This window comes from Gracilinanus agilis, chromosome 3 (assembly GCF_016433145.1).
Source record: "Gracilinanus agilis isolate LMUSP501 chromosome 3, AgileGrace, whole genome shotgun sequence".
NCBI lineage: Eukaryota > Metazoa > Chordata > Mammalia > Didelphimorphia > Didelphidae > Gracilinanus > Gracilinanus agilis.
The window spans coordinates 293,826,787-293,848,239 of NC_058132.1; positions in this window are offsets into that span (position 1 = coordinate 293,826,787).

The following is a 21,453-nucleotide window of genomic DNA, read 5'->3' on the forward strand; positions in this document are numbered from 1 at the left end:
TGGGTAAAAGGTAGATACTGAAAGTGGATGAATAGCCCTGAAAAGGTTGTGGAAAAGGGGTGAATGGGGAGTTCATGGAGGACTAGCTCCTTTGGTGTGAGAGTTATCATCAGACTAGCTGGATGTCAGAAAGAGCAACATTACCTGTGACAGTCAAGCTTGATATTTCCAAGAACACTAAGTTTTATTACTGAGCTAACATCAGTGAGCTGTTGTTCTGATAGTCAGCAAATCAGTAGCAGAACATACTCTCATTCCAAATAAATAGAAAATTATTTATGGGTTCACCTTTATCACACTTCTGCATCCCCTGATTTCTTTTGGTGTGTGGAAATGAAGGAATATATTAGAGACATATACAAGTAGCCTTAATTTGGACAATCGAAGCTCTAGATGTCTAGTGGTTGTTAGATGCTGTGCAGAGGTACACAAAGGGGCTCCAGCCTCTTACAAATGTAAAGATCTCAGTTAAGGAGACATTATCTTTGAATATGCTAGTCATAAATAGGTTATATGAGGCTCAACATAAGGGTTAAGTTCAATTTCTTTGGCATCAGGGGCTGCTCTTAAGTCATTCATCAGATAATCTAGTTGTTTACATGCCTTCTCTCCTCTCTCCAGGTGAAATATCTCTGGGAAAGTAGTCTTCATCCAGCAGCTAGATGGTGCAGTGTTTCATCCTGAAAGATCTGAACATCTGAATATCAGAAGATCAGAAAGATCTTTGTTCAACTTCAGCCTCAGATATTTCTTAGCTGTATGATCTTGTGCAAGCCACTTAACTTTCTCTATGCCTCAGTTTCCGCAATTGTAAAATAAAGATAAAAGCACCTACCTCTGAAAGTTATTGAGAGAATCTAAATAATATCTGTAGGGGGCAGCCGGGTAGCTCAGTGGATTGAGAGCCAGGCCTAGAGATGGGAGGTCCTAGGTTCAAATCTGACCTCAAACACTTCCCAGCTGTGTGACCCTGGGCAAGTCACTTGACCTCCATTGCCTACCCTTACCACTCTTCTGCCTTGGAACCAATACACAGTATTGACTCCAAGATGGAAGGTGAGGGTTAAACAAACAAACAAACAAACAAACAAATAAATAATATCTGTAAAGTACTTAGCATGGTGCCTAACATAAGGTAGACACTCAGCAAATGCTTGTATCCTTCCCTTCCATTCCCTTCTGGAAAATGCTAAAGTTCATATGAAAAAAACTGAAATCTAACTACCATTGGTCAATTGCCCAAAAGTCCATTTAAAACCCATGGAAGGGTCAGATTTCCTTGAAAGCTACAGAGTAGGATCTCATTTTATGTGAACTCAACACAAAAGAATTCAGGTATATATTTTATTTGGCAATAAAATAAATGCAGAAAAACATGTAAAATAAAAATTTTTAATTATGCATTAAATCCATAGCATTTTTTCAATAGGTGTAAAGTCACTCTGAGAAGTATTAGTGTGAGTCAGTACATTGTTTTTCACCACACATTAGCTCCTTCATCAGTCTTTGCTCAATTCTCCCTTTAACAAGTCCTGCTACCTTCAGAGCAATGCTTCTCTTTGTTTCATTACCATTATGCAGTTAATAGTGATGTTTGTAGCTCTGAGAAGCTTAAGAAAAGTCATAAAGTGCCTAGGTATGTTCTTATAATATTTCTTGGGGGCAGCTGGGTAGCTCAGTGGATTGAGAGCCAGGTGTAGAGAAGAGAGATTCTGGATTCAAACCTGGCCTGAGACAGTTTCTAGCTGTGTGACCCTGGGCAAGTCATTTACCCCCTATTTCGCAGGCCTTATCACTCTGCTGCCTTAGAACCAATACATAGTATTAATCCTCAGGTGGAAGATAGAGGCTGTTAAAAAAATAAATAAATAATGGGGTTTACTATTATGCTTGATTGTCAACTTATACGAAGTATCTTGGAATGTATTGGTCATGTAAAAGGAGATCCTACTGTACTCTCTAAGTTCACTTTCTATTGGGTCACTGAATTCATCCAATATAATACAACTATTACAGTTAATCTTGTACGATAAATCTAGTACAACTCCAATAGCAGATGGGATAATAAAGATGATGATTACCTCATCCTGCTCTTAAATGATTTTGAATTTTTCCTTGCAGTTCTTCATATTTATTTGTTGTTGTTGTAGTTCAGTTATATTGACTCTTCATGGTCACATTTGGGATTTTCTTGGCAAAGATACTGGAATGATTTGCTATTTCCCTCATTTTACAGATGAGGAAACTGAGGGAAACAGGGTATTTGCCCTGGGTCACACAGCTAGGAAGTGTCTCAGACTGTATTTGAACTCAGGTCTTCTTGACTCCAGGCCCAGTGCTTTATCCAGTATACCATCTAGCTGCCCTCTACATATTAATAAACTTTTTATTCCATATAGCTTGGATATTATAAATTTTGAGATGGCACCATTTACCAGAAATATTATTTCAATGTTGTATACAGAAGCAATGGGCTATATGTCTGTGTAATAATGTTCCATTTCTAGTATAAATCATTGGTTTAGTTCTCCACATTATTTTGAAATGGATATGTGTAGTATGCAGATTTGTTGTCAATCTCAGAAAGATATATAATTCTTTTTTTTTTTAAACCCTTAACTTCTGTGTATTGGTTCCTAGGTGGAAGAGTGGTAAGGGTGGGCAATGGGGGTCAAGTGACTTGCCCAGGGTCACACAGCTGGGAAGTGTCTGCGGCCAGATTTGGACCTAGGACCTCCTGTCTCTAGGCCTGACTCTCAATCCACTGAGCTACCCAGCTGCCCCCAAGATATATAATTCTTGATGTGTACTTCTAGCTACGAGATTGTCCTATTAATTTTTTTTGTAGGAGCTAAATTTTTACAGGATGATGATAGTGATTAATGCAGATAAATGAACTATAAGCTCTTCATTCTATACAGTGGAGGACACCGGACTGCTCTAAGAATGAAAGAGAATTGATTGGTAAATGTGAACAGGGTTTTTGAAGGACAGAATTTTGCCTTAGGTCTAAGGTAGGAGCAACATTGTAGTCTCTTCCTTCACACAAGTTAGACTAATTTTTCCCTAAAATCTATCAAGATCATCTTGGCTCAGCGGAAAAGGTTTAAGCTGCTGGCATTACCTCTTGGTTGCTTAAGTAGAAAGAAGCCCAAAGAGCCCTCTGTTATTTGGCTAATAGAGCCAGCTGGAAATTTCAGGCATGACAGCTTTTCTCTGCTGTATGAACTGGAGGTCTTCAGTTCCCTTCCTTGTTGTGTAGACTTCTCCTGCTATGGCTAAGCAAAAAAAAAACAAACAAAAAAAAAAAACAGGGACACTGGGATTTCCCAGTGGTTAGAGCATCAGGTCTAAAGATGCCAAGTCCTAGATTAAAATTTGTCTTTAGACACTTCCGATCTGTGTGACCCCAAGCAAGTCACTTAACCCCAATTGCCTAGCCCTTAACTGCTCTTCTGCCTTGGAACTACTACTTAGTGTCAATTCTAAGGCAGAAGATAAGGATTTTTAAAAAATTACAGAGATCTTCTGTGTAACCTAGGATAAGTTATACAATGTGTCATTGACTCAGTTTCCTTATCTGCAGTATAAGGTGGTTGAATTATCAGATTTCTACTAACCTTTCTAGTTCTGATTTTTTAACATTCTCTAAATCTGGGAATTTCATTTTGGAAGTGCTGTGGATATATCTGTGGTATGAAGAGAAAGCTAGATAGAAAAATCCATTGATCCAAGTTAAAAAGGTTAATAGCATGGTCAGAAGGTGAGATGATAATAGGAATAACATAAAAAGATTATTAACATAGACCACATTTTTTCTTGGACAACAAAGAAGGCTATTGGACCCAAAGAATTCCTTGTTTTTGTCTATTTTCATTGCTTATAACACAGGTGCTTAATCAATGCTTATTTTATTAATCTGACAGGTTTTTTTTGTTGTTTTCTGATAACATATAGAGGTACGATGATAAATAAATGATTAAAAAAACACCAAACATACTAGAAATATTGCAAATGAGTATTATCTTCTTTAAGGTAGATTCCTTGGAAAACTATACTTCTATCTGAAATGAGGCTCCTGCACAAAGTTGCCCTTCCTGATCTTGTGAGACAACATGGAAACTCTGGGACCTTTCACTGATCATATAGAAACCCAGTTCTGAGAGGACTTTTATGTTATGACAAGCCCTGAGTAATCTTTTGTTCTTTTCCCTACTCTATAAAAGGAGAAGGGCAGGGTGCTGCTTCTAAAAAAGTCTGTCTTTTCCTCATGAAGAATGTCTGAAACCATGCACATCTTTCCTTCAAAAAGGTGACCAGAACCAATTCTACCCTTTATGCAGATCCTCAGAGCTACATCAGCATTCTCTAAATCAACTAGAAGACAGTTCTCTGCATATGCAGTAACACTCAGAAGACTCTAGTCTTGGCCAAAAGCCCAACTAAAATTTACAATTAAATGCAACCAGTTTTCGAAGTTAGAATTCCTCTCCTGAAATTTCCTACAGTGCATTTCTTTGAATATTCACAATGGTAATACATGTTCATCTTTTGAGTATAGATTTGAAACAGTTAAAAGTTATTGGCAAATAAATAGCTTAATAAAAAAAAGCTATTGGGAACTGGTGAATAAGACATGATCATAGGAAGCTGAAATTTACTTTAGGGACCATCATCTTGTCAGACATCCTCATATTATAATTGAGGAACGGAGGCACAGAGAAGTTACTTGCCGAAGGTCACGTAGATATTAAGTGGTAGGTCCATAATTTGAACAATTTGAACATCTGACTCCAAACCCAATATTCATCTTCCTATTGCATTGCTTCTCAAGTGGGCAAGGAAGAGGAGTAAGACTATTTTTTTTAGGTCAATAACTATTTCACAGAAAAAATACTGTATCTCAGAACATTGTCATGATTAAGGAAATCACTACTTGTCCATAGTTTACTCTGTTTGTATCTCACAGATTCCATCAAATATTTCAGAGTTTCCATGTACTGAGACTGTTTATTGTCTACAAGAACAATACTATTGGTAACAGAGGAACAATTCAACATTATTTCATTTGTGACTATGCACACATTAATTTCCTCAGACGTTGGAAATATTAGAGTTTTTCCAGTAGACTGTGGTGCTATATTCACCAACCTTGTGCCATGTTTCATTGGTGACCATTTCCTTTCAAAGCATAACATTTTGTCAAGCTTTCTGCTGAAACATTGGGAAAAAGGTCAAGTTTTCACAGGTTCTTTTCACTTGTAATTAGTGGTTACCATTTTGGCAGAAATGTTCTTTATACCCAAGGTTTCTTTTAGAATAATTCTACTTCTTTTTAACTTGAATTCTCTGAAAATACAATTCTCAAGCGTGGTTGAAAAGAAGAAATGTGAGAAGGTACTCTACTTTCTTTGTAGACATAAGAGGACCTATGTGCATAGAACACTACATAAAGTGTGAGCATTTTTCAGTATTTTTGTTAATTTTGAGGAACTATTTAGTCAACTCTCCTCTTAATTCTTTGTTTCGAAAGATAGCCCACTGGAAGAGGGAGTTAAGAAGTTATATGTTGGGCTATAAAGTGATGAGAAAATAAAAGATATCAACAAGGTTAAAAAAATGAATGGTTCTATTTGTCCATCATTTTTGCAGTAAATTGTTTATTTTAGTAAACCAAAACCTTATCCTCCATAGCACTTTTATTTATTTATTATTACTATGTATTGGTTCCAAGGCAGAAGAGTGCTAAGGGCTAGGCCATGGAGGTTAGGTTATTTGCCTAGGGTAACACAGCTAGGAAGTGTTTGAGGCCAGATTTGAACCTAGGACCTCCTGTCTCTAGGCCTGGCTCTCAATCCACTGAGCCACACAGCTGCCTCCCCCAGCACTTTTATACATACTTTAGAGTGATTGATTTATGTATCATGGACATTTTTCCTAACCTTCTTTAAAAACTTTGGTGCCACTAAACTATAACTCTTGTCCAACTATCAATAATATGGAATTAGGTCTTGATCAATGATACATGTAAGACCCAGTGGAATTGTGAGTCAGCTAAAGGGATTAGAGGGGCTTGGGGGAGAGGGAAAGAACATGAAATATGTAACTATGGGAAAATATTCAAAATAAAAATTAAAACAAAAACAAAAACAAAAAAATCTTTGGTGCTAGTCAAAATTCTGTTCTTAAAACTACATTATTCCCATGAGCTTTTATTTTTAACATGCCAAGTGTCCCACTTGCACAATGACAACTTTACATTAATTCTTTGCTTTCAATAACACCTCATTTTAAAAACCAACATAAAGTTAACATACTTCTATTCACAACAGTGGGTAGCACAAGACTGACTGCCTAATCTTGAAAGTATTATTGCTACAAGTTGAAACATGTGGCATGGAGGAGCATCCTCCTCTGTTTCCACAAGCCACATATGAAACAAATCTCATCCCTTTTTAGTTACACTCTAAAAGGAAGGAGGTACCATAATACAGTGAAACCAGGACCAGACCAGAAATCAGAAGACCTGAGTTCTGCTATTGACTTTACCATGTGACTTTTGACAAGCTGATTTACTTTTTCCAGGTCTCATGCTCATTTGTAAATAATAATAATGATGATAATAAAAAGGAGCTTTGGTCAGATATTTCCTAAGGTTCTTCTAAATTAAAAATTCCAAAATTTTAGAAATTTCTTATTCTCATTGTTGTGCCATTATTTTAGGTATGTCCAAGTCCATTTGGAGGTTTCTTGGCAAAAATGCTGGAATGGTTTGCCATTTCCTTTTCTAACTCATTTTACAAATGAGGAAACTGGGGCAAATAGGGTTAAGTGACTTGCCCAGGGTCACATGGCTAGTAAATGTCTGAGGCCAGATTTGAATTAAGGTCCTCTTGACTCCAGGCCTGGCACTCTATCCATCGTATCACCTAGCTACCCCTTCTGATTCCTAATGCTCAGTAAAATATGATGCTAGGCAAATAGTTGAGTGATAATAATCTGGCCATGTAGCGCACAGATTTTGAGTCAGAAGAGCTTCTTTTGAATCATAGCTTTGTCACTCTTGAAAAAACTGAAAATAAAAGTGCACAGAATGTGCAAACTATATTAGCTCTTAGGTCACCTAAATGATAATAATCAAGTCATGTAGTCTCTTTGGGTCTCAGTTTCCTCACTTGTAAAATGAACAGGTTGAATTATATGATCTCTAGGTCTCTTTCTGTTTTTCTCTCTATGATTCTATGTGGGCCATGGCAGGAAATAATACATTTTAAGTAAGCTGACTCATTTCCCAAAATTCAGAAAAACAATGTGGGGTTATTCATTCAAAACTATTAAAATTATTAAGTCTGATTTCCAACAAGTAGGATAAACAAAATTCCTCCCCAAATGCATCTTTTTGCAGTAACTCATCAGTCAAGTCTTCAGGGAATCTGTATCACAAGGCCTTTATAAAGGATTTTAGGATTTTATAGATTGCTTTGGTCATAAGTGCAGGTTAATTCTTTTTATCACTAATGGTCTTCTTTCAAAGAAGGCTGGCATTTTCATTGATTTTAAATGGCCTAGAGGCCAATTGACCCTTTTTTAGCCATACTTCAGTTTTCAACAAGTATACTTTAGCATTTGAAATTGTTAAAATAAGAGTTAACAGGAAAATGGACATGTCTATAAATACCTTTTGGATTTGGATATATTTTCCTTTGGCACAATAGGTAATTTGCAACTAAAATCCAAACCTGTCTTAGCCTGCCATTTTTTTCACCCCACCCACCACACAGAGACAGAGCCAGAGAGAGAGAAAAAAAGAGAAAGAACATTATTTCAAAACAGATAAGAAAAGCTTTCTATTAGTTAAATGGAAGACTGATAAGGAGCTTCACTTTCCACTTCAGCAATTTACCATTTGTTAATAAATGAGAAGGATAGATTCTTTGAATTTGTTGCTTTTCAGTATTCTCCACCGTTGTGCTTTTGACTGTTTTGTTCACCATGTATCATTGTACAATTCCTCCAGTTTTTCTCTGAATTCTCCATATGTTATTCCTTATACTTCAGTAACATTCCTTTACATTCCTCTAGCATAGTTTGTAAACTATCTCACAAATTCTGGTCATCTGTTTTCTTTTCTTCTTTTCTGTTAGGGATGACATTCTGAATAATTTCGAATGTGTGGGTATTTCTTGTTTTCTTTAACCTATTCCTCTTCTGTTTCTAACCTCAACTCCTTAGAGTCATTTAGTGGTAAAGTGTTGCACAAATGTCCTAGTACTTTTTGCTCTCTGAAAGTGAGGCATCAGTTTCCATTAGACTCATTTGTCTGAAGCTTGTGGAATGAACATTTTCTTATACTCACTAACCATGGTGTCCCTCACAGCTTTTTCCTCTCCTCTCCTCTCCTCTCCTCTCCTCTCCTCTCCTCTCCTTTTCTCTCTCTCTCTCTCTCTCTCTCTCTCTCTCTCTCTCTCTCTCTCTCTCTCTCACTACTATTTCACTTGGTGATTCCATCAGCTACCATGGATTCATTTATAATCTCTATGCAGGTGATTCTCAGATCTTTTTATCCAATTTCATCTCTCTGTTAAGCTCTAATCTCACATAAACGACGACCTATTGGACATTTCAAACTGCATTTCCTGTAGTCACTTCAAACTCATTATGTCCAAGCTGAACTCATTCTATTTCTCTCAGATCCACCCTTCCTATTATTGTCGAAAGCACAACCATCTTCCTAGACACCCAGGCTTATAACCTAGATGCCGTCTTCCAATCTTCATCTCTCACCCCTCTATACAATCAATTGGTTGCCAGATCTTGTCAATTTTATTTAAGTAACTTCTCTGTTATATATTCTCTTATCCCCTCTGATAAAACAACCTCCCTATTGCAGGCCTTCTTCATCTCACACCTGGACTATTTCGATACGGGCTATTCTCAACAATTCAAATATTTCCCCACTCCAGTCCATCCTTCACTCAGTTCTCAAATTAATCTTCCTAAAGTACAGGTCTGGCCAAGTTAGCTCCCTATTCAATAAACTCCAGTGGTTTCCCATTACCTCCAGTACCAAATATATAACCTTCTGTTTGGCTTTTAAAGCCTTTCATAACCTGGCCTTCTCTAACCTTTGTGGTTTTCTAACACTTTACTACCCTCCAGATACTCTGCAATTTAATGACACTGACCTCTTGGTTGTTCCTTGCACAAAGCATTCCATCTCTCTACTCTGCATTTTCATTGACTGTCCCCCAGTCCTGGAGTCCCCCAGGACTAACTTGCCTGTCGCCTTCTCTCAAAGTGCTGGCTTCTCTTCTTCCTTTAAATCTCAGCTAAAAGTCTACCTTCTGCAAAAAGCTTTTCCTAATCCACTTTATTACTTGCACCTTCCCCTGGAGACTATCTTCAAATTATTCTGTTTATATCTTGTTCATACATAGCTGTCTCCATGTTATCTTCTCTATTAGGTGGTGAGCTCCTAGAGACAGGAGATTCTTAGCCTTTCCTTGTATTCCCAGAGCTTAATTTAGTGCCCAGAACATAGTAGGTACCTGTTTATTGACTGACTGGTCTACTTCCGGATTCTTTTCTCCTTTGTCACATGCTGACTTATCTTATGTTGCTATTTTCTTTCCATAGCTCAAATGACATTGTTGGTGCCAAAGACTTAATCAGCACTTCATTGTGGATAGTTACATCTCAGGAAGGGTTAGGACTTACAGCCAAGTCATGCGGCCCCATAGCTCAAATAGAGTTCACAACTTGGGGAATGAAAGTGCTTTCTTTCAAGAAGGAGATTATAGGGTCATAAATCCTGTGGTTGAAAGGCATAGAGTTAGAAAAGATGTTAGACATCATCTCACTATTATCTCATCAAATGAGATATTTGTACAACAGCATAGTGCCTGAAACCATAGTGAGTGTTTTAAGAAATGCTTGTTCCCTTTCCCTATCTAATCCAAGTTTCTTTTTTTTTCTTACTTTTTTTTTAAACCCTTACCTTCTGTCTTGGAGTCAATAATGTGTATTGACTCCAAGGCAGAAGAGTGGTAAGGGTAGGCAATGGGGGTTAAGTGACTTGCCCAGGGTCACACAGCTGGGAAGAGTCTGAGGCCAGATTTGAACCAAGGACCTCCCATCTCTAGGTCTGGCTCTCAATCCACTGAGTTTCCCAGCTGCCCCTTCTAATCCAAGTTTCTTGCTTCAAATGAAGACACCAATCTTGAGTTCACTTATTTGCTCAAGGTCATACAGGTAGCACATGGCAGAATAGGGAATCAAATCCAGGTTTTCTGAGATGTGCAGTTACTCTAAATCTTGAAGCCAAAGCAGTGGTCAGAGTCTGGGATACCAGGTCAAAATGAAAGATAAATGCTGATTTTAGAATTCCAGAATCTACTCCAGGATTTGTTTTCCAAACTTTAAGCTGGAGGGGTCATCTAAGTAGCATGGTGGATAGAATGCCAGTCCTGAAGTTTGGAGGACTTGGATTCCAATTTGGGCTCAGATGCTTCCTAGCTTTGTGACCCTGGGCAAGTCACTTAACCCCAATTACCTAGCCCTTGCCTCTCTTCTGTCTTTGAACTGATACTTCAATTCAAGTAAAGGCAGAAAGTAAAGGTTTAAAAAAAGAATAAAAAACTTCAAGCTGAACAGAGGTGGGTTTGTAAGGTATAGGAAAGCTGACTGAATTTAGGAACCAAACTGAAGAAGGAAGAGGAGAGTTTGTACATACATGGGTCTGGCATCTAGGGTTTAATAGAGGTCCAATGAACTAAACACCAGATGGAGTACAGACCTTGAGTTAGAGAGTAACATCTGAGAATCTAGAAGATGTATGGTCCTAAGGTAGAGGGTAGAGAGACCATTGAATTTGTATCCAAAGATCTGTTTTTTTTTTGTTGATTTTTTTCTTTGCTCCGCCACTAATTTGTTAGATGACCTTGAACAAATTATTTAATTTCTCTGGGCCTTAGTTTGGTTTTCTTTAGTTATGAAATTAAGAGACATTGGCATGATTAAAAGACCACCAAATATGAATTTAAGAGAACTCAGTTGTCTCAGCTTTATAACTAATTTCCAATGGGACACCATGCAAGGTATTTACCCTTTCCAGCCCAAAGTTTCCTGATCTGTAAAAACAAAATAAGGGACTTGGATGAAATGATCCCTATGGTTCTTTCTAGCTTTAAAACTTTGGTTTTCCAGGGGATTCAACAGGATAATAATGACAGTAACTTTAACAACAACAATAATGACTGATAATTATATAGTGCTTTAAAGTCTGAAAAGAGTTACATTATCTCTTTTAATCTTCACAATAGGTATCAGCTCTATTTTACAGATGAGGAAACTGAGGCTCAGAGGGAAAGAAATAACTTGCCCATGGTCACATAGCTAGCTTTAGAGGTAAGATTTGAGATCTTCCTTAACCCCAATTCAGTACACTCATAGTACTCTCTGGTTTTATGTGGCAATTGTTTTATACATCAATGCAGGGTTTTATGATCATTGGTGATTATAACTGGTGAATAAATTCTGTTGGGAATACTCATAGTTCTTAAAAAAAAAAAACGACCTTTTCTGTATTCACTCAAGTGGATCACTATCCAATCAGCAATATTACTTCTGGGTTGATATAATTTGGAGATTCAAATAAATGATAATTTTGTTGGTTTTGATAGATTATGATTCTGTGATTTCATTTTTAAAAAATCAAAATACAAATTTGGTTGTGTATAAGACGCAGCCTACACTGCACTTAAGAATAATAGTCCCTAATTGAGTGAAATGAGGGGTGGAGGATGAACTAGAATTCTATTTCTGGCATGAATATAAAAATCTTTATTTAAAAAAAATACTGAAAGCATCAATCTTTGCTTCTCACAATGACTTGTGTGATTCACGATTTGCTTTTGATATTTATAAACTTTAGGACATAATTTTACCCATCCTATAAAGCAATGGTACTTTTCATGTTGGTTTTCTGGAACTTGGAGGTATGATAATAAAGACTCCTGCTTCTAATATTCTTCCTTATTTCTTTGTTCTCTTGTGGTGCTCCAGGGAAATTCAAAGCTGTCTGTGTAGTCCCCTCTCACTTCTGTTTCTCACTGTTGCTCTTGAGCATTTGTGCTGAAAGCTCATCTAGCTCATTATTCTGGGCCACCTTCATTTGCCTCTTTCCGTCTTTGACTAATCTTCTGAATGTGATCTTTAACTTAGGAAACTGACAGGGAGTGTGTAAGGAGAGGAAAGGCAGCAGATGGCCTGGGGAGAGAAAAGGGTAACACAGAGGCTTGGCATGGGCCGGAGGCAGCTCAGCCTAGTGGCACTAGTTGCCTGATGAATTGCTTGATTTTGAAGAAGACTTGAATGAGGGCTGTTTTATGCCTGAGCTGAAAGAAACCAATGAATGCAAAATGGGAACATACTGCACTAATTTGGCACATGCTGAACAGAATAGTAGAACCATATCTGAATATCATGTTTTTATGACACACTGACCAAACCAAAGACTATTTTCTTCCACTGACAGAATCCCTGGAGAACTGATTTGAACCAAGAGTGAAACTATGCATTTTTTAAATTGATTGAATTAAATCAATAAACATTCATTAAGTACCTGCTATGTGCCAGGCACTGTGCTAAATCCTGGGGTTGCAAAAAAAGTCAAAAGACAGTCTCTGCCTTCAAGTAACTTACCATCTAATGGAGAAGACCATATGCAAACAACTATAAACAAAGCAAAATATATATAGGATAATTAATGATAATAAATAAAAATAGAAAGCACTGGAATGGAGAAGGGATAAGGAAGGTATCCTAACATGTTGCTTTAAGGGATTGTATTCTGAGACAGGAGAGGGTAGATATACATTTGGAAATGTGGGTATTGAACAAACAATACATAATTAAAAGTTTATTTTCTTAAATTTAAGATAGATATAAAGAAATGATTGAAGCGTATAAGAACAAGAGTCATTTTCTATTTGTTAAATGTTCATAGAATATGAAAAGATGGTTTTTGAAGAAGGAAATCAAATCTATCAGTAATTATATGAAAAACATGCCCCAAATCATTAATAATTAGCAAAATGCAAACTAATAAAACTCTGGAATATTTCTATAATGGGATAGAAAATTCACATCCATCAAATTGGCAAAAATGGCAAATGCCAGAGCTATGGGGAAACAGATGTATGGATATATTGTTGGTGGAGCTATGCACTGGTATAACCATTCTGAAAAGCATGGAACTATGTCCAAAGGGCTACTAAATGCTGCATAGTCTTTGACTTGATACTTCTACTAGGCCTATACCCCAAAGAGATGAAAGAACAAATAATAGAACTCATGTACAAAAATATTTATAGCACCTCTTTTTGTAATGGCAAAGAATCAAAATATCAATTTGGGAAGAAGTGAACATCCATGAATGAATAGTAGAATAGTGGAATAGTATTGTGCTGTAAGAAATACTAAAGATTTCAAAGAAACCTGGGAAGATATATACAGTAATGCAGAGGGATGAGCTAAACTAGAACAATTTATACCTGTAACAGTAACATAATAAAGCTGAGCAATTAATCATGAGAGACTTTGACTCTGATTAACAACAATGACCAACCATGATTCCAGGGACTGATGAAGGCTGTTACTTTCTTTCTGACAGAAATTATGGCTTGAGAGTACAGAATGAGATACATTTTTTAGATGTGAACAATGTATGAATTTATTTCGCTTGACCATTTTTGTTGCAGTGATTTTGTTTTTATTCTTGGATGGAGTGCATGGGAAAAAAGATTTTTTTTTTGTTCACTGAAAAAAAATTAAGTGATTAAAAAGAAAATGAGCAAGCCTTTTCTTTCAAGGTACTTATGATTTAATGGGGATGGAGTGAGGAGACTCAATTAAGAATTATATACAAATAAAAAATTATACAAAATAGAGTGTGAAAAGGGAAAAGGACAGATCTAGATAAGATAAAATACAACAAAAATTTTGGAGGCCCAGATCACTTTAGTTCCGGAATATTTCATGAAAGAGGTAGTACCTCAAATATGCTCTAGTATCTGTTAGGTGTGTTCATTGTGGAACTGGCAATTAGTGGGAAAGGATTGTCTTGGATCTAAAGCTTGAGATCTTCCTTTCACCAGTAAGAAATACAATTGGGAATTTAAGTAAAAACTAAACCCCCTAGATTAAGAATATTTAAGGGAGCAGATAGATAGATGAGATTTAGTCTGGTACACCTTTCTGAGGAAAACAATGGCTATCTGCTTTTGGAGTGGGTTTGGTGTTCTTAGAGAAGAGGAAGGGAATGGAGACTAGAAATATAGTCTGCCTTCCTTCAAGCCACAAATTGAGACAACTTTCACTCCTCAAGAGAGAAAGCCTCACTTGTTCTTTCTTAATGGGCAAAGGGGGTCCCAAGCTTCATATGTAAAGCTTGACTCCTTTTCCCCCTAGATGCCAATTCCACAATGAACACACATAGCAAATAGCAAAGAAATCCATTTATTCGAGTTGATAGAAAAGAAGAAATCTGAGAAAATATACACAGGAGAATATATAATAGACAATACAGAGTGAAGGAGCTTGCCATTGAGAGCATGGTAACTCAGCTTAATCAAGAAAGAGTCCAGATCTCACCCAAAGGGAAAAAAACATTCCCCAGTCTTTATTGTTGCAAACTGAGAATTAGGATTTAGTATATGATAGAGACTGACAACTTCTCTTCGTCACCTTCTACTTAGGATATTTTCCTCCTTTCAACAACCTAAAGTGGGAATGGGAACATCCATTTTATCTCAGGAGGAAGAGACCAGAAGTCTCTCATTTCCTCCCTTAACAACTCTGCCCCAACCTTGGAGTAAGTGTCACCAGGGATTTCCCATCCCAGGTTACTTTTTCTATTTACAGCAATGTTTACTGTATATGCTTACATATGCATGTTTTCTCTTCCATTAGAATGTAAGCTTCTTGAGGTAAGTGACTTTCACATTCCACTTTGTAACCCTAGTCCTTAGCACAATGCCAGGCATGCAGTAGCTAATTAACAAAGGCTTGTGGGTTTGCAGTTGCATTATCTTTCTAGACATTCAGGCTCCAGTGTCCCTTACATATCCAATTATATGTCAAGTACTGTCCTTTTTATCTCCTCAAAGACTGGCCTCAATGACTATCTGTCCCCTCCCTCAACTTTATAGAAACCATTCTAGCTCAATTTCTTATCTCTTATTTAAATTAACGGGAATAGTCTATTTCTTTTCTGCTGGCTATCAGCCTACTCAAAACAGTCTGTAGCTCTCAAACCTTGTCAAGATCATGTCTTTGTTCTGATGGAAAATCTTAAATGGCATTAGGTTTATTTCCTAAGGTGAGCAGGGAAAAAGAAAAAGAACCTATACATTATAAAATATTTATAGCAGCTCTCTTTGTGGTGACAAAGAACTAGAAACTAAGAGGATGCCCACCAATTGGGGAATGACTAAACAAGTTGTGGCATGATTGTGATGGAATACTACTATGCTCTTAGAAATGATGAGCCAGTTAATTACAGAAAACCAAACATGGAAAGACCTACATGAAATTATGAAGAGTGAAACAAGTAGAACCAAGAGAACAGTAAATATTGTTTGAAGGATGAATTGTATAGGTCCACCTCCAGAGAAAGAACTAATAAGCAGAAATAAGCCAAACATAGTGATGTGTGTGTGTGTGTGTTTGTGTGTGAAATGATGACTTCTCTTAGTTTGGGGAGGAGAGGGAGAAAGATATCTAGGAATTTTAATGTAACAGAGAAAGAAGATAGAGGGAATTCACTTTAGTGGCCCCCTCCATGACCTCCTGAATAAAGTATAAATTCTTGATCTTAGTTGACATCTAATTTATTCCATTGTCTAGATTTAATTGTCTGATCTCCTGCTCACATACCTCTATGGATCTGATCACAGCCTACCTCTCTGTGTGCAATAGTTCTCACCCTTTTCCAAGCCTGGAAAGAGCTCCCTGCCTCCTCTTATGTCCAGAAGTCCCTCCCTTTTTGTTAGGACTAATTCAGTAGCCACTACCATTAGGAAATCCTTTCTTGCCTGCTTCTTTTCCCCCTCAGGTGAAAGTAATTTTCCTTATTCAAATGTCTATCTAAGGCCTCTTTTTTGTACTTATCTCACTCTCCCTCCTAGTTATTTAACTTCAAGTTTTTAACCCACTTAGTCTTTTTTTTTAATTTTAATTTTTAAATATTTTCCATGTTTACATATTCATTTTCTTTCCCTCCCTCCTTCCCTCCCTACTCCCAGAGCCAACAAGCAATTCCACTGAAACCCATTTAGTCTTGGAGAGCTAGGTCAATGCTACATATATTTCCCTAGCACCCAGCACCTAGTAACTCAGTTATTCCAGTTCTAGATCTCAATGAATAGAAATACTGTGACAATCAAACTATGGGGTCAGGTGGTACATACAAAAGAGATGCTGGGATACATGTGTGCAGCCAGGCAGCTTTGCCTATCACATTTCTTTTTTATTATAATAATTTTTGTTCAGATTACATGTCAAAATAATTTTTAATATTCATTTTCTGACATTTTGTAATCCATATTCTCTTTCTTCTTCAGAACCCTCCCCTCTCCCCAAGAAGGCAGGTAATATGATATAGGCTGTACATATATTATCATATCATATTTATTTCCATATTTGTCATGTTGTGAAACCAGCCACCTTGCTCAGGTGTCTATTTTTCCTCCTGACAGGCAAAGCAACCCCATACAGGGTATTTTTAGGCTATCCTAGCCCAGGCCTGAATTCCATTCTATGTCTCAGTGGAGGTGGTAGTGGCTGCAATAGCAGCAATAATTAAAAGCATCATTGTTATGTACTTAGGAAGATAAATGGAGCTTTGTAAACAATTTTCAAATGAGTAAGTAGAACCCATGATTTTTCTTTAAACCCTTACCTTCCATCTTAGAATCAATATTGTATACTGATACCAAGGCAGAAGAGTGGTAAGGCAATGCGGATTAAGTGACTTGCTCAGGGTCATATAGCTAGGAAGTGTCTGAGGTCACATTTGAACCCAGGACCTCTGATCTCTAGGTTTGGCTCTCAGTCCATTGAACCACTTAGCCATAACTCCATCCCATCCATGAATATTTTGAATATAACACAAATGAGGAAAGCAGGATGAGTGCAAGGTCTGTGAGAATGTTTGAAAAAATGTGAGCATAGGGACAGCTAGGTGGCTTAGTGAATAGAGAGACGGTCCTGGAGATTGAAGTTTCTAAGTTCAAATCTGACTTCAGACACTTCTGAGTTGTGTGATGAGCCGTTTATCCCCAATTACCTACCCCTTACCAGTTTTCTACTTTGGAAATGATACTTAATATTAATTCTAAGACAGAAGCTAAGGGTTTAAAAAAGTGTGTGTGGGGAAAGGAGGTGCTATACTAATGGTTTAATTAATGATATAGTTGTTTCTGTTTACCTGTGCCCTCCATCCTGGTGGAAGGAGCAAAGTCTGTCCAAGTTGAATCAATAGTTGCTTTATAAATCTCTATTCAATTGAACTTTACTTTCTCTCCCTTTCAGCTATCAAGGTTTGAGTTTATTTGATTTCATTTTGGTCATTCAGAAAGTGAGAGGACAGTGGGTAAAAACTGGTATAGGAGTGGTTTGTCTTCAACAACCCTTCCTCCCTCACCTTTTGCATTTTTTTAGGTGTCTTGTGTGTGTGTGTGTGTGTGTGTGTGTGTGTGTGTGTGTGTGAGAGAGAGAGAGAGAGAAACATAATAATCCTTTAGCAGTAGTGTTCTTCAGTGGAAAGAATCCTCAATTTGGAATCAGAGGGTTTGGATTCAAATCCTGACCCTACTGTTTATGAGTCATGTAACCTTGAGAATCAGTGACTCATCACTTGGGAAGTAGGGAGAATCTGAACTAGAGAAGTGGATTTTGGAATAGTGAGAAGGGGCTGTGTGCAAGAGCTATGGTGAATATCAAAGTGACAAGGCACTCTACTTTCCTAAGCCTCAGTTTCTTTATTTATAGGAAGAGGGAGATTAGACTAGATGACCTCTAAGATCTTTTCCAGCAATTATTAGGTCCTATAATCTAATCAGTCTTGCTAGAAATGGTATCTTTTTGCCTTAAGACACAAGATTTGGGGATTTTGAGCCCCGGTTTTTGAAAATCCGGCATCCTTGTTACTCCTCACAGTATCCCGCACACAGTAGGAACCTGACATACATTTGTTGAATTGAAATGAATTGTTGCCCACAAAAAGCTTTACTGCGTTTCACATGCCACCTGATAAAACAAAATAAATACAGTGCCTTGGAGATCTGAATTTTCTAGTATTAAAAAAAAAACAAAAAAAAAAACCCTCCAAAGTGTAGCTTTTGGGTTTTCTGAACAAAGCATTCCAAGTTTCTACCTTCCTTGTTCAATACCAAACATGGCTCTATCAGACATGTAGTATCAGTGGGGCAAATATGAGGAGTCAGGAGGTCCTTTCACCACCTTTGAAATTGGAGCACAAATATAGTTGCCAACTTTACCTACACACACACACACACACACACACACACACACACACACACACACTCAATGAGGCTGGGTCAGTTAATGGGCATTTTCTTTATTTAAGTGTCACCTTGACCTCTATCAGCTGCATCGGGAAAAGTTTGTCTTCCATTTGGGCCTGTCCTCTGGGATCATGTTTTGTGCTAAAAACCAAAAAATGGAAGTGACTGGAAAGGTCTTCAAATCAAATGAAATCTAATGAGACAGCGTTTCAGGGGCAGAGTTATTATGGCAACAGATAATGCCAGTGCCTTGTTAGCAAACAGGAGGATGTTTACATAAACAGTTGTGAGTGGAAAGTGTGTGACTGCTTAATCAGCTTTGTCTGGAATTTCCAAGGTGGCAGGAGCTTCAATGAAAATCTAATAGTCCCCCACATAATCAGCAATAGCAAAACACTTTATCAAATGCCTACTATGTGCCAGGCACTGTGCTGGTGCTCCTTGATGGCAGGGACTCTCTGAACTTAATGAACTCTAAAAAACCTTTTCCAGTTTTTCCAGTTATCCTGGCATAGGGAATAGAGGTCTGGGCTTTGAGTCAGGAAGACTCAGATTCAAGATCCACCTTAGATAACTAGCACTATAACCAAGGGTGAGGCATTTAATATCTTAGTGCCCCAGGCAATTTTCTAAATCTAAATTACAGATGCTACTTGGTGTGATGAAACCATAGGTCTGGGGGAAAAAATGAGGATAATAATAGCACCTGCCTCACAGGTTGTTGTGAGAATCAGATGAACTAATGTGTATACAGTGTTTTGCAAACCTTATGGTACTCTCTGCTGTAAATGGCAGGCATTCTTCTCAATTCTATGGTGCGCCTGTCTTTTGCCAGCACCTACCACAATGTAGGCCACTTAAAATATATATATATATTTTTTTTAATAACAAAATTATAGATTTCAAGCTGGAAGTTATTCTAGAAATAATTTAGTTCAACTTCCTCATTATACAGTGAAGAAACTGAGGCTGAGAAGGATTAAGTGACTTGCCCAGGTTTGCATGGGTAGTACATTAAGATTCAAACGCAGTATCTGTGACTCCAAATTAGGAATTCTTTTCTCTATACCATTCATGAAAGAAAACATAATGAAATAATATATGTGTAGTGTTTGTTTTAAATTCCGGGAAGTGCTATCTGGAAGTGTCTAGCAGACTCCCTATGGACACGTGGGGGCTTTGAGACTACATTTCCCATGATTCCAATGGGTCTTAGGGCGTGGGGACGTCAAAGGTCCCCACTAAGGGGGCAGTTTAAATTCAGAGGAGGGCCTAGAGAAGGATTCTTGATCTTCCTGAGGAGCTGGTTGGCCTGCTGGAGAGAGGAGGGGCTCCTAGGTTAGGCAGGCGCGGTCATATATATTTTACCAACATGGCCATGGCTTTGATTAAAATACTAATTTCTCTTATATCAGTCTTTATCATTTTTAATCTTAACAGTAGCAAAATATTAGTGGAATGCTGAAGCTGGCTAGAACTTTGATAGCAAAGCTGTCCCTTCTAAATTGGCTTGAGATGAGACAGAACTTTGTTCTAAGAAGGAGTGGGTATCCTGAGTTGGAGGACATGGATTTTTATTCTTATTACTCCCTATGTAACCTTGAGAAGGTCATGTAACTTCTCTGGGTGGGTCTCAGTTGCCATGTCTTCCAAATGAGGGGCTGTAGTAGGGATCTTTTTTTTTTTTTTTTTGTTAAACCCTTACCTTCTGTCTTGGAGTCAATACTGTGTATTGGCTCCCAGGCAGAAGAGTGGTAAGGGTGGGCAATGGGGGTCAAGTGACTTGCTAAGGGTCACACAGCTGTGAAGTGTCTGAGGTCAGATTTGAACCTAGGACCTCCTGTCTCTAGGCCTGGCTCTCAATCCACTGAGCTACCCAGCTGCCCCCTGTAGTAGGTATCTTTTAAAAGCCCCATGCAATTTCAAATCCAGTATTTGCTATACTTTATTCACTATTTTTGTATCATACTTGTGTTCATTATATTGGGAAAAATATTATTTCTTTGGAAGAAACTACCATCTTTTCTGAGCCAAATTGGCTTTGTAAAGATACACTTTGCAATAAAAATGGTGAATGACTAGCAGTGATTTTATATTTAGTCTTATTTTCATGGTTACAATCTCTCTAATTCCATAATTAACATGGTAATGATTTGATTATGATCAGTTTGTGGGATTATTAACCACCCTTGGTTTCTTCTCAGACCATTAACCAACAAACTAGGCACTAACTGTTGATAATAACCAATTTCTCATGGATTGTTGCTCAGTATTACAGAATCTTTTCTGTTTTATGGAGCCATTGCTATTATAGAGTGAACTACTCTTTTAAAAAAATCAACACATGTTGGCATCACTTTAAGAAAAAAAAAGCAAACTATGCCTTCATTGCTTAGTGAACCAATCATATTTTTCCAAGAAGAAAGTAGCAGAGTGTATTCAGAGTTTCAATTAGTTGAAGGTTATGAACTTAGTCTTTGAATCTGTATCCTTTGGCAGCATTTCCTCAGTAGAGGTGGAAGGAACCAGTCTAGCTAGAACAGCACCAAAGTCTAATTAAGACATGGCAATTTTGCAAATAGGAGGCTCTGAAAGGTATGAATGGAATTTTTAATGACTGTGGCTGTTTGGCAAATAACAGTGATACCTTGAAGGAGAGTCACATTTTGTGAAGAATGGGGTCAGTTAGGAAACTAAGGCTGATGTAGTTCAGATGTGCATGGGCTCCTCAGGTGATAGATTTGGATGAACGGGGATCAATTTTTTTTTTTTTTAATCTTATCTTCTGTCCCAATAGCAATTTTAAAACAGAAGAACACAAGGGCTAGGCAATGTCTAGGGTCACACAAGGAGGATGGATCAGAGG